We start from the raw sequence: 13,117 nt of genomic DNA, 5'->3' as shown, positions 1-13,117 counted from the left end.
TTTTATAGCAGTGTTGTATTGTACATAACAGGACAATTTAGAAGCACAGGAGGCTGACAAGTTAGGCAGGGACAGGAAAAGGGTGTCTGAGTAGGAACACAGAATAAATAAGGGTACATGGAAAGAGAAGGAGAAGTGGGGCAAGCACCAAAAAAGGCTTCATTATGCTGCCACATTTTAATCATGCACGTACTGTAATATTTCGGGAAACATAACTACATTATTCAAGCAAAAAAATTACCAAACCACATTGTTACCACTTTCCCTTTAGGCGTTCAACAAATTTTCATCATGGCCAGAAATGTTTGTTCCCTTGTATTCAACATAGTAAACATTTTAGCACAACTCTATATATTACAGGCAGTACTCATTCAGCATGACTGAGTGCATACGGGTGTGAAGAGAGAGTCTGAGTGCATACAAGAGTGAGGGGGCTTAGTTAGGCAGCTTTGTTAGTTGCATGCAGGCAGTGTAATATATATATATATATATAATCATTAAAGAAAAAAAAAAGGCTTTTGGGACTTTAAATGAGGCTAGCACCAAAGGGATGCCTGCCTCCATCCCTATCAATAGTACGCAAAAGGAGAGAACAGAATTGGGACTTTAAATGAAGCACTGCTTCATTTAAAGTCCCAATTCTGTTCTCTGTGTGTGTGTGTGTGTGTGTGTGTGTGTGTGTGTGTGTGTGTGTGTGTGTGTGTGTGTGTGTGTGTGTGTGTGTGTGTGTGTGTGTGTGTGTGTGTGTGTGTGTGTGTGTGTGTGTGTGTGTGTGTGTGTGTGTATACACACACACACACAGCCTAGAATATACTCTGCATTTAGTATAGATTAGATATTCAGTGTATAATCTATATTCAGGAAGTGTAGTATATATATATAATATAGTGTATTGAAGTGGTTAAGGGGAACCCTGTGCCAAAATAAAAAAAAATAAAAAATGTGTGGGGGTCCCTCCCGAAATACATACCAGACCTGAAGGACCTGGTATGGATTTTGGAAGGGACCCCCACCTGTGCGCACAGGGGTGAGGAGAGGGCCTGAGTGCGTACAGGGGTGAGGAGAGGGCCTTTAACCTCCCTGGCGGTATGATTCAGTCTGGAATAAGGTGCTGAAAGCGGTACAATTATTTTGCATGGAAATCTGGCTTTTATTTTGTAGTCCTGTAATTCTTAGGAATAACGCTCTTAAATCTGTTCAAACCAGAGTCTAGCGGACATCCCAGGTATGATAAAGTTTATAATATAATAAAGAATAATAAAAATTATTCAATAATGTAATCAAATCCAAAAAAAAAAAAATGAAAAAGGGACATGTTTTGGTTGCTATGGACAATCTCCAAATTCCAAGCAGTAAAAAACTGTATTTATAATATAAAAGTGCATGCAGGGCATTGCACAAACCACTAGAGACAAAGGGGGTGTGTATTTTTTACTACAGCACTGTAATCTGTAAGATTACAGTGCTGTGTGTGTTTTGTGTCTTTTTACATTTTTGAATTTGCCGCCGTTCTCCGCTCCCGTGCGTCGTAACGTCGCAGGGAACGGAGCTCGGCGGCATTCGGCACTGTGAATCGAGCGCAGGACGGCTCGATCACACAGCGCGGGGGACATCGCTGGATCCAGGGGACAAGGTAAGTAACGTTACCTGTGTCCTCCCCTGCATCGAGCGGTGCAAGCCCGAGTCTGGCTCGGGGTTACCGCTATTGTAATTAAAATTCCAACCCGAGCCAGACTCGGGATTACCGCTAAGGAGGTTAATGTGCACAGGTGTGAGCAGGGGGGCTGAGTGCATACAGGACTGAGGGGGGCTGACATATATGCAGAAGTGAGGGGGTGCTGAGTGTGTGCAGGTGTGAGGAGAGGGCCTGAATGTGTACAGGTGTGAGGAGAGGGCCTGACTGCATATAGGAGTGAGGAGGATGACATATACAGGTGTAGGGGGCTGACATATTTGCTGGTGTGGGGGGTGCTGAGTGCATACAGGTGTGAGGGGGCTGAGTGCGTACAGGTGTGAGGGGGGGGCTTATGAATTCAGTGTGTACAGGAGTGAGGGGGGCTGACATATGCAGGTGTAAGGGGGGTGCTAAGTGCATACAGGTGTGAGGGGGTGCTGAGTGCGTACTGGTGTGAGGGGGGTGCTGAGTGCGTACTGGTGTGAGGGGGGTGCTGAGTGCGGACCCCAAAGCACCCTCCCCATGTTGGAGAACATGTGGACTGCCAGGTTGCTTGCTTGGATAAGGGTCTGGTATGCATATTGGGGGGATCCCATAGCATTTTTTTTTTACATTTTGGCATGGGGTTCCCCTTAAAATCCATACCAGACCTGAAGGGCCTGGTATGGATTATGGGAGGGACCCCCACGCATTTTTTTTTTTAAATTTTGGCTCAGGTTTCCCCTTAACCACTTCAATAGCCTATATTATATATACTACACTTCCTGAATATAGATTCTACACTGAATATCTAATCTATACTAAATTCAGAGTATATTCTAGGCTGTATATATATTGTAAAGTTTGGGGATATTAGCTCCACGGGACCAAATGCATAAACCGGTCAAAGATGAAACCAAAATACATTTATTTATAATTAAAATCAAAAGTAAGGCTTTCTTCAGCACACAAATCAAAACGTAAATTAAAGTCCACTTATCTTCAGCACACAAAATTAAGAAAAGAAAGCACCTACAGTTCTGAAGTCTGGTCTTCACTCCAAAGTTTTTTGTAAGAGTCCTTACAGAGATCTTTTACAGCCTCCAAGACAGCAACACATCTCCTCAGACAGGTGTTAATCTTCTACTCCTCCTCACCACCACCACCTCTCTACTCCTTCCTGTCTTATGAGCTGTCTTCTTGGAGGACTTTAACCCCCTGTGTGCAGAATCCCTGTGGTCAGGGAGGGAGGCTCTTTCCCACCCAAATGTCACTTCAGAGCCCCCCAAATTCCGGGTCCCAACTATCTCTCTTTTAATATAGAGAGGACCGCGAGTCAGTCCTCTCCTAAAGACTATCCCAGGAATTTCTCACCCATTTTTGGGTGACCCCCTGAAGCCTACCGGGATTCCCTTGAAGGGACCACAACCCGAAAATAGGTGCTACATAGCACCCATCCAGGACCCATCCTTGGCGTCCTGTACAATAAATATATATATATATATATATATATATATATATATATATATATATATATATATATATATATATATATATATATATATCAATCTCAAATATACTGCCTGCATGCCACTAACTAAGCTGCCTCTCTTCATTCATTACACTATATGGCTGCTGTGTAAGCAGCAACCTTATATAGTGTGGGGCGTGGACTTAGCCCCCAGAGCCATGACTGGCCAAAGGCAGCCTTTAGCCAATTATGGCTCTCTCAGCAGAACGCACTGTGATTGGCCAAAGCATGCAGGTCAGGTCAATTCCCCCCTGAATGTCCCATATGTTCAGTTCGTTTTAGAACAAACAGACATCCGATGTTTGAGTCAAACTTACTTTTGACTCAAACTGCAGGCTCATCCTTAGCCATGGGGGTTTTTCACCAGCAACCAATACAGGAGGATTTCTGCACTGGCCCCCACTGTAAGGGGGAATTTACACACACCACCATTGTAACTGGAAATTTACACTGACCACCAATTTAAAGGAGGCTTCTACACGGACTAAGAGAGGATTCAAAACTGACCACAAATGCAAGTTAGGATTTTTTCACTGACTACCAATATAAAGAGGAGTTTCTACACTGGCCACCAATGTAATGGGGATTTACACTGACCACTAATGTAATAGCAGCGTTCACAGTAACCACCAATGCAAGGAGGGATTTGCAAATGTGCTGCCCTTTAGCAGATACACAGCAGTGCAATTATTTGTTAATGACACCCTCACGCATCTGCAGATAAGTGCATCGCCACATGAACCAAAATTTATGGTGCTGTGGCTCCATGTGATTTTGAGAAAGGGTTAGAGAAATTTTTCCACATTTCTAGTGCATAAAGCTGCTCACTGAAATGAAATTTTTGTGATATAAATGGAAAAAGGGGCCGACATTTTTGAAAAAAAAATAGATATTTTCTACTTTTTGTTATAAAAAAATACAATAAACTCAATTTTAGTCATACATTTAGGCCAAAATGCATTCAGCCACACGTCTCGGGTAAAAAAAAAATTAAATAAGCGTATATTTATTAGTTTGCGCAAAAGTTATAGCATCTACAAATTAAGGTACATTTTCTGGAATTTACTCAGCTTTTAGTTTAGGACTGCCTATCTCATTACTTAAGGTGCTAAAACGGCAGGGCAGTAACCCCCCCCCCCCCCCCAATTTACCCCATTTTTGAAAGTAGACACCGAGAGAAATTTGCTGAGAGGCATGTTGAGCACATTGAATATTTTATTTTTTTGTCATAAGTGATTGAAGAATGACCAAAAAAATAAATATATATATATATATATATATATATATATATATATATATAGCATGCATGGAGCAATTGCTGTTCACATATGACATGGATGGGACCGATGCTTGCATTCGCTATTGCTCGCAAGCACGGTGGGGGGGGGGTGCTTTTTTTAAAATTAATTTTACACTGTTTCTTTCATTATTTATTTTAATTAATTTTATTGTTATCACAGGGAATGTAAATATCCCCTATGATAGCAATAGGTAGTGACAGATACTTTTTAAAAAAATTGGGGTCTATTAGACTCTAGATCTCTCCTCTGCCCTCAAAGCATCTGACCACACTAAGATCAGTGTGATACGATACTCATGAAATGCTTGTAGCTTCTGGTTTCTTAAGCCATAGAGATGGTTGGAGCTGTTTTGGTTTTCGATCAGCACTGTGGTCAGCTGGCAGAACCACTGATTGCATCCTCAGGTTCCCCGGTGGGACAGGAGAGCCCGAGAAAACCATAGAAGATTCCCTCCCACTGCTTGAAAAAAAAGTTAATTAGCCATTAGGCTTACTTTTACATGAAAGCTGACCACTGGCTGAAAAGAACGATACCAAGATGATACCTAAACCTGCAGGCATCATTCTGATATAACCACTCAAAGTCCAGCAACATACCAGTACATTGCTGGTCCTTGTTGGGCATATATTGTAATGTTCTTTTTTTTCATGCAGCCTGTGGGCTGAACGAAAAAAGAGATTGATCAGTGGGTATGCCCACCATTAGAATACCGCCCTGCATCCACCCACTTCTAATGATGGGCATACACAGTTTTTTTTATTATGGTGGTGAAATCACCTTCTACAAAGCTGGAGTCGCTGATTTATGTATCGTGAGAGCAAACGCTGTAGCTGTCAAGATGAATAAATCAGTGCTGCAGCTGAATGGCGTACCCGAAAAGCAAACAATGGTAACAATAAAACATTTTTAGACACTTTTTTGTACCACCGTCTGGCATTATGGGCAATTAAGTATGGCACCATCAACCGATTGTTGAGGTCCACCCATCCCATATTTTTATTTATCTTTTTTGAAAAATGTTTATTCGGTTTTACAAACAAAAATCACATAACATAGCCGTACAGCTTTACAGATACATATTTCTGCACAATAAACAGCCAACAATATAGTACCAGCAGGCCTCTTGCATTGTGTTACTCAGATCTGAAAGGGTCCTAAAAACCCAAAACGGCCTATGTACACCAGCTAAGCAATTCAACTTCGCAACCCTTGGGTGATTATCTTCTACAGTGGGTGGGACGAATGGAGAGAGATAATAAAAATAAAACTAATAATAGCACAGTTAAAGGTCAAAGTTGTCAAGGAGGCTTAAAGTTAGCCGGATCCCCACGGGAAAGTAGTTTAAGTCTACCCAGAGATCCAGTTAGGTTGTGTTGGAGATACCATTCCGTGAAGCGAAATGGTTGCATGGCCATCTGAAGGTCAGAGTGTGTCAGTGTGGCCTCCATATATTTGCGCCACCTCGCAAAAAAGTGGCGGGTAGGTTTAGGATTCCTGGTAATGGTATCCAGTCTCTCCAGGTAGAAGAGCGATTCAATAGCCTTTTGTAACATGGGTAGTGTAGGTGGTGTCTTGGAGATCCAAGCTTGAATAATGGTCCTGCGGGCAACAAGGAGGGCCAGTTGGGCCCATTGAGAAACTGGGGTCCAACTTTGATCTCCCGACGGTGGGGTTTGAGGAACATAGCCAAAAAGGCAAAGCGCAATATCCTGCGGAATCTGTTGGTGAGATATCGAGCCAACGTAGGTAGTCACTGCGCTCCAGTAGCTTTCAATGGCAGGACAGTCCCACAGTCGATGTAGTAATGTGGGGTGGGTCTCAGAGCACCACGGACATATTTTCAAGTTACCATTATCTTTATCTACGTACACAGGGTAGTATGCTCTGTGAAGTATCCTAAATTGCGTCTCGCGCCATGTTTCAGAAAGCGTAAGTTTCCTTATTCGCCTGTATCCATCTAATATTTTATCCGGAATATCTTCATCTCGCAGAAGGGTTGCCCATTTCCGGAATGGGGTGAGATGGTATTTGTCGGTTTGGTGTTGGATAAGATAGGAATAGAGATTGGTTATCGAATATTCCCCCGAGGTCAATACGGTATCAATGAAAGACTTCTGAAAAGGGTCCGTCTGCAGACCGCATTGGGAGCTCAAGTAAGCGATCAGCTGACCATAGTAAAAAAGATGGGTCGGTGAAAGTGAAAATTCCTGAGATAGGACAGCAAACGATTTAAATTTGCGAGAGCCAGCTTGATATACAGCTTTGGTGGACGTGAGACCTTTTATTCTCCATTGCTTATAGATTGCATGTAGAGTGGACGGGATAAACATGGGATTCCCTTGTATAGGAAGATGACTCGAGATGGTGGTCGGCAAACCCAGTAGTTTGCGGGTCTCTCTCCAGGCAATGACAGTGTCCCTGATCAGCAGATTAGATTTAAGATGAGGTGGCAATGCGTGTAGTTGGGAATGAAGAATTTCTGCCAACGAGTATGGAGAAGCCATAGCTCCTTCTAGTCGTACATTGCAATATCTAGAGTTGCCCGAAATCCAGTCCAGACCCTGACGTAGTAGGCATGCAAGGTTATAAAAGCGAAGGTTGGGCACCCCAGCCCCGCCCTTGGTCTTCGGGAGGCATAGTTTGTGAAGAGCTATACGTGCTCTCTTACAAGACCACAGAAAGGCCGATAGTGCCTTGTATATTTTCTGGACGTCCGCGTGCTTTAGCAGAAGGGGTATGGTCTGCATGGGGTATAGTAGTCTAGCAAAGGATATCATTTTAAACAAATGGCATCTCCCGAAGAGAGATATAGGCAGGGCTGTCCATAAATCTAATTCCTGTACAATTTTCGAAACAGGGAGGGGGGGTATTTCAACCCGTACAATGAGGTCGGTTCTCATCCTATGCGTATGCCTAGGTATGTGATATGATGTTTGGCTATGGTGAATGGGGACTGATGTGTCCATTTATGGGACATTCTTGGATTCAGGGGCAATATTTCACTCTTGTCAAAATTAACTTGAAAACCTGAGCAGTTTTGAAAAGTGGCAAAGATGCCCTGTAACTTAGCAAAGTCGGAGGTGGGGTCAGTGGTGAACAACAGGATATTGTCCGCAAATAGAGCGGATCGCAGCGTGTGCTGACCTATCGGTAGACCACTGATCCCATCCCGCGAATTAAGCAATCTAGATAGAGGTTCAATCGCTAGATTAAATAATAGCGGCGACAATGGGCACCCCTGCCTGGTACCTTTGGACAAAGGTATTGAATCTGATATGAAGTCAGGGGTGACCAGTCGAGCTGTGGGGGACGAGTACATCTGTTGTATAAATTGCATAAACGGGCCTTGAAAACCAAACTGCTCCAGTACTCTGAACAACCAAGTTAGACTCACGTTATCAAAAGCTTTTTCCGCGTCTAGTGAAATTATTGCTACGTCTTGCGTGGGGTGGTTTTTGGCATAGTGTAGGGCTAGTAGAACTTTACGAATATTAAGGGTAGCTGAGCGTCCAGACACAAAACCTGATTGGGCCGGGTGGAGTAGTGAGGGGAGAAATTTGTCTAGTCTAGCGGCAATTATTTTGGATAAAATTTTTGAGTCCACATTAATGAGTGAAATTGGGCGATATGATCAAGGCATAGTGGGATCTTTACCTTTTTTTGAAATAAGTTTTATGTAGGCATGTGAACCTGTGGGCAAATAAGGCCCACCCTGCCACATGCCTGCATAAACAAGTTGAAGCGTATCTGGTAGGTACTCCACTGTGGATTTATAGAATTCCGCCGAGTAGCCATCCGGACCTGGCACTTTGGCCGTGGACATGGACGAGATAGTATGTTTAATCTCCTCAAGAGTAATGGGGGCATTAAGGATAGTGAGGTGATCGTCTTGCAGTGTCGGCAAATTGACAATGGACAAAAAGGCGTCCGCCAAGCCCATGTCAGTTGAGTCAGCTTTGTACAGGTTAGAGTAATAATTGGTGATAATGTCATTGATCCTATCTTTGTCTATGGTCACCGAGCCGTCTACATCTCTCATGGAATGGATGCGAGTGGGTCTTCTGGGTCCCGCGCATAGTTTCGCAAGGAGTTTCTGTATCTGTGAAAATACAGTTTAGAGTAGGCCAGTTAAGCCATCTCCTGTTGCTCAGCCCAAAGGTCAAACGCCCTTTTAGCTTGAGTCCAGGTCTGTATATGCTCCGGCGTACGGTTCAGAAGCAAACGCTCGTGAGCTGCATTAAGCGTTTTACTAGTGGCTTCATACTGACTTCTATTATGTTTTTTCAATTGCGTGGTGTACGATATTATCCTGCCTCTCATAAAGGCTTTACCCGTTTCCCAGAACAAGTTAGGATCCGAGATATGTTCGCTATTGGTGGTAGTATAGTCAGTCCATGCAGTCCGAAGCATGTTTTGAAAGTCTGGGCTGTCGGCCAGATAGGAGGGGAATCTCCATGTTTTCGGCACATGTGGGGCTACCGAAAGCGACAAATGCACTACTACCGGGCTGTGGTCCGATATCCTGGCATCCAGTATGTCTGAATCCCGTATGGAGGGTGTCAGGGCGGGAGAGGCAAAAAAATAATCTATGCGCGAAAAGGATTGGTGCGGTGGAGAGAAAAAGGTGTATTCTTGGCTAGTCGGGTGTTGCAGTCGCCATATATCAGTGTAGTGTATGGAGGTCAGGGCTTGGGCTAATGGAGTAGGTTTGGGCGCAGTGGAGGTCAGAGGAGTCCCCCTACGAGTATCAGTCTTTGAACGGTCAGTTATGGTGGACATCACTGAGTTGAAGTCTCCTCCAACTAAATGGTTTGAATCAGGGACGGCTAAAATCCATTGGACTACTTCCTGAAAGAAGGGCGTGCCCGGTGAGTTAGGGGCGTAAACATTGGTGATGGCCATGGGGGTTGAGTCAAGCAGCATCTGCACTGTCACCTTGCGTCCCTCTGTGTCAGCTCTAATAGACACTATTTCATGCAGAAGGTTTTTATGTATTAATATAGCAACACCAGCCTTGCGTCCAGCCGCTGGTGAGCCATAAACCTTACCAACCCATAGTTTACGTAGCCGTTGCAAGTCCTCTGTTGTGAGGTGAGTCTCCTGCAGTAAGGCTATGTCTGCTCGGAGGCGCTTCAAGTGCCTCAGTACAGCCATGCGTTTACACGGAGATCGAAGCCCCTTGACATTCCATGAGATAACATTTACGTCACGTCCACCAGCGGTCGATGTAACAATAAAGTTAGCTGGGCAAGAATGCTAGTGGTCAGTGCAGGGACAGTCTTGCTGTGCTCAAGTGTCCCCGCGGGTGTATGTCTCCATACATAGGCTTCAGTCCCCAAGGGTACTACAGCTATATTAGGCATCTGTATCTGGTGTACAATTGCAAAAACTAGATAACTAAGCATAGATAAAAAACACAATGTGTGTGTAAACATAACAACATATATGAACTTTCCTTTTTTCCACATGAGTCACAACTTTCAGACTCGGCTACCAGCCCCATCCCGCCCCTCCCCTGATGACAGTGAAGGGGCCATAAGGGGAGATGTATTAAATCGGAGAAAAAGAATGAGAACAAAGAAGATAAAGAACTAAAACAAAAATAATTATACTGGGCAGCGGGAGAACCTAGTACCCCTACAGGAGTACATGGCTGGGTTCGACGGGGGAGAGAAACATAAGACCCCAACTCCAGGGAGGTCGTATATGCTAGTGACTAAGATCCACCTTCGTGGGGGACATGTACAGGGTGAGTGAGCCGAGTTGAAAGCTGCGAACCCCACGTAGGCAATACTCGAAACTTTTTAGCAGATAACAGCGTTGATAAAAAGTAAAAACAAAAAGGCAACCTGTAATGAACATAGCAACTGCTTATAAAAGCAAAAGTAAAAGTAAAAGTAAAAGTAAAAGGAGGGTCTGTGTCATACTGCTGCATTTGGGAGACCGGGCATCCTGATATCAATCCTTTGGGCCCATAATTTAGGCCAGTGATATCCGGAAGGACCGAGTAGAGAGAGAGGGAGATCCCAAACTAAAGTATAACCTCACCACCTGGCTATCCCAGATTCCGTGGAAAGGAAAATTCGTCAGCAGTGACCTGAACGATCGTCCTTGGGCGTGACTCTGATGCACTTGTGCGGAGGGTTAGTGGGACTGCGGTGAGACTTAGAAGGCATAGCCGATTTGCTCCGGGAGTGTGGAGAAGATGCGTCGGGCACATTCGAATGTTCCATAGCAGAGCCCATAGATTCAACGTACCGTTCTGCTTCTCCCGGCGTGGTGAAAGTGAGCTGATCCCCTTCGTTCGTTTGGAGGCGTAGCGTGGCTGGATAAGACAAGGAGAACTTGATACGATGGTTGTAAAGGGCGGTGCACACCGGGGAGAAGGCCTTGCGTCTGTGCATTACCTCCATGGAGTAGTCAGCAAAAAGGAGCAGTTTAGCCCCATCGATCACTAACGAACGTGAGCTACGAAACTTTTGCATGATTGCCGTCTTGTCGGCGTAGTTTAAATACTTAACAATGACATGCCGGGGCTTGGAGCGCGATTCAGACGGCTGTCCGATACGATGCGCCCGTTCGATCGTGCACGGCGTGCGGAGGCCCAATTGTTCCGGGATCATTATGGCGCATAGAGCTGAGAGTTGGGCTGAGGAAACCGATTCCGGAAGACCTATAATGCGGAGATTGTTCCTCCTGGATCTATTCTCCAAATCGTCCAGTTTCTCCCAGATCTCTTTATGGGTGTTAAGGACCCTATTTAGCGCAGCAGACGCACCTGCAGATTCGTCTTCCAGGGCCGATATACGATCCTCTGTCTGTTGGAGTCTCTGAGCCTGGGCCCGTACTTCCAGGTGGAGTTGCTCCAGCCCTCTGTTGACTGCCGCGTCTACGGTAGCAGCGAGTGTGGCAAGAGGACAACCGCGTGAGCTATGCCCTCGGGTGACGCCGGGTCCGTCTGTAGTGGCGCCACTGGATTCGGAGACTCCGAGGGCGGCGGGGCCTGGTCTTGAAGGTGCGGCGCGGCCGCCATGTTGGCCGCGTGTGTCTCTCCCGCAGGAGGGAGCCCCGCCGAGGCTGCTTTAGCGTAAGATCGCTCTATGAAGCGATCCATGATGGGTCACCCGTCTGCCGGTGAAGTAGAGGTTCTCCCCGAGGCCCGTAGCGGTTATTTAGGCAGTATTTGCGAGGAGGGACGTGGGAGCTGAGGGTGATCACCTCCTCCTCATGTGGCGCCGGAACCAGAAGTCCTCCCATCCCATATTAAGGTTGTATTTGTGGACACAGAGGGGTTTCTCCACAACACCAGGCGCTGTTTGAATTTGGACCATCGTATCTGCGTGAAGGGAGGACAGAACAAAAACATTCTTATTATCCCTCCACTTCACAGTGAGCAAATTATTAGATCTCATGCAGGCTCTCTCCCCCAGCCTAAGATAGGAATCTACAAGCTGCTGGGGTAAGCCCTGTTGATTAGATTGCACGGTGCCACATGCGCTAATTCCATGATCAAACAAGTGACTAAAAAGTGGCACACTTGTGTAATTGTCCACATACAAGTGGTATTCCTTTCCAAATAAGGGTGACATCAAGTACCAGCGCTCCCTATGTAGTTTGGGCAATTCTCCGGCTCTACGTAACTATCTCTTCCCTCGAAACCATAAAACTATGTGTATAGCCTTTTGCCCTTTCACAGAGCTTATATATTTTGACCCCATATCTGTCACGCTTGCTGGAAGATACTGTTTGAATGACAAGCGGCCAGAAAACGTAATCAGGGGCTCATCAACGCAAACAACTTGATCAGGAGTAAACAAGGCTGCAAACTGTTGATTGAAGTGGTTTACAAGGGGCCAATTTTGTAGAGCTGATCGTATTCAGGGTCATCCCGAGGATGAGTTCATTGTCATTGAAATGCATGAACTGCAAGATCTACTCGTATTGTGTCCTTGTCATGTAAGCAGAGAACACGGACATATGGTGAATTGGGTCAGTGGACCAATATGACCGCAACTCACTTTTTTTAGTTATGCTCATGAGGAGGGATAGGCCCAGGAAGGTCTTAAATTCAGAGACCATAATAGGTCTCCAATTTCTGGCAAGGGTTAACTGGGGATTAGTGGCGATGAATTGGTAACAGCGAATAAAAATCAAGTGACATAAAATCAACTGTTTCCACCTGAATTCGGGGTTGGCCAGTGAATGGGGGAAGTATGGGTGCTGCAGAAGTGGTGGGCACCCAATTCAGATTGGCAAATGCAGCAGGAAGGGCACTATGGGTTAGATGGGCCTGTCTTTGTCTTCTTGCTGACAGTGGGACACTATTTGTACTAGCCACCTCACCAGCTTGAACTGCACGTATGTTACTCGCCACGTCACCTAGTGTTACTACAGTGCTGGATGTATGACCAGGATGTACTAGGCTGCTGGTGCTTGCTAGTTCACCAGAAGGATGAGCAGCACTAGTACTGGCTCTCTGATCCATACTAGAGTCCTGTGGTTCTTGCACCTCAGCAATAGCAGAAGAACTGGGTCGGTATGCCTGACCTTGTCAGGGACCACTACACTGTCGTCAGAGCTATCTGTCAGGGTGCGTCTGCTGTCTACAGGATTGTATTCTGAGCCTGAATC

Source organism: Lithobates pipiens, unplaced genomic scaffold, assembly GCF_037356315.1.
Source record: "Lithobates pipiens isolate NorthernLeopardFrog02 unplaced genomic scaffold, aLitPip1_a1.2 Scaffold_10, whole genome shotgun sequence".
NCBI lineage: Eukaryota > Metazoa > Chordata > Amphibia > Anura > Ranidae > Lithobates > Lithobates pipiens.
The sequence above is the reverse complement of the archived record's forward strand: the minus strand, read 5'-3'. Positions refer to the sequence as shown.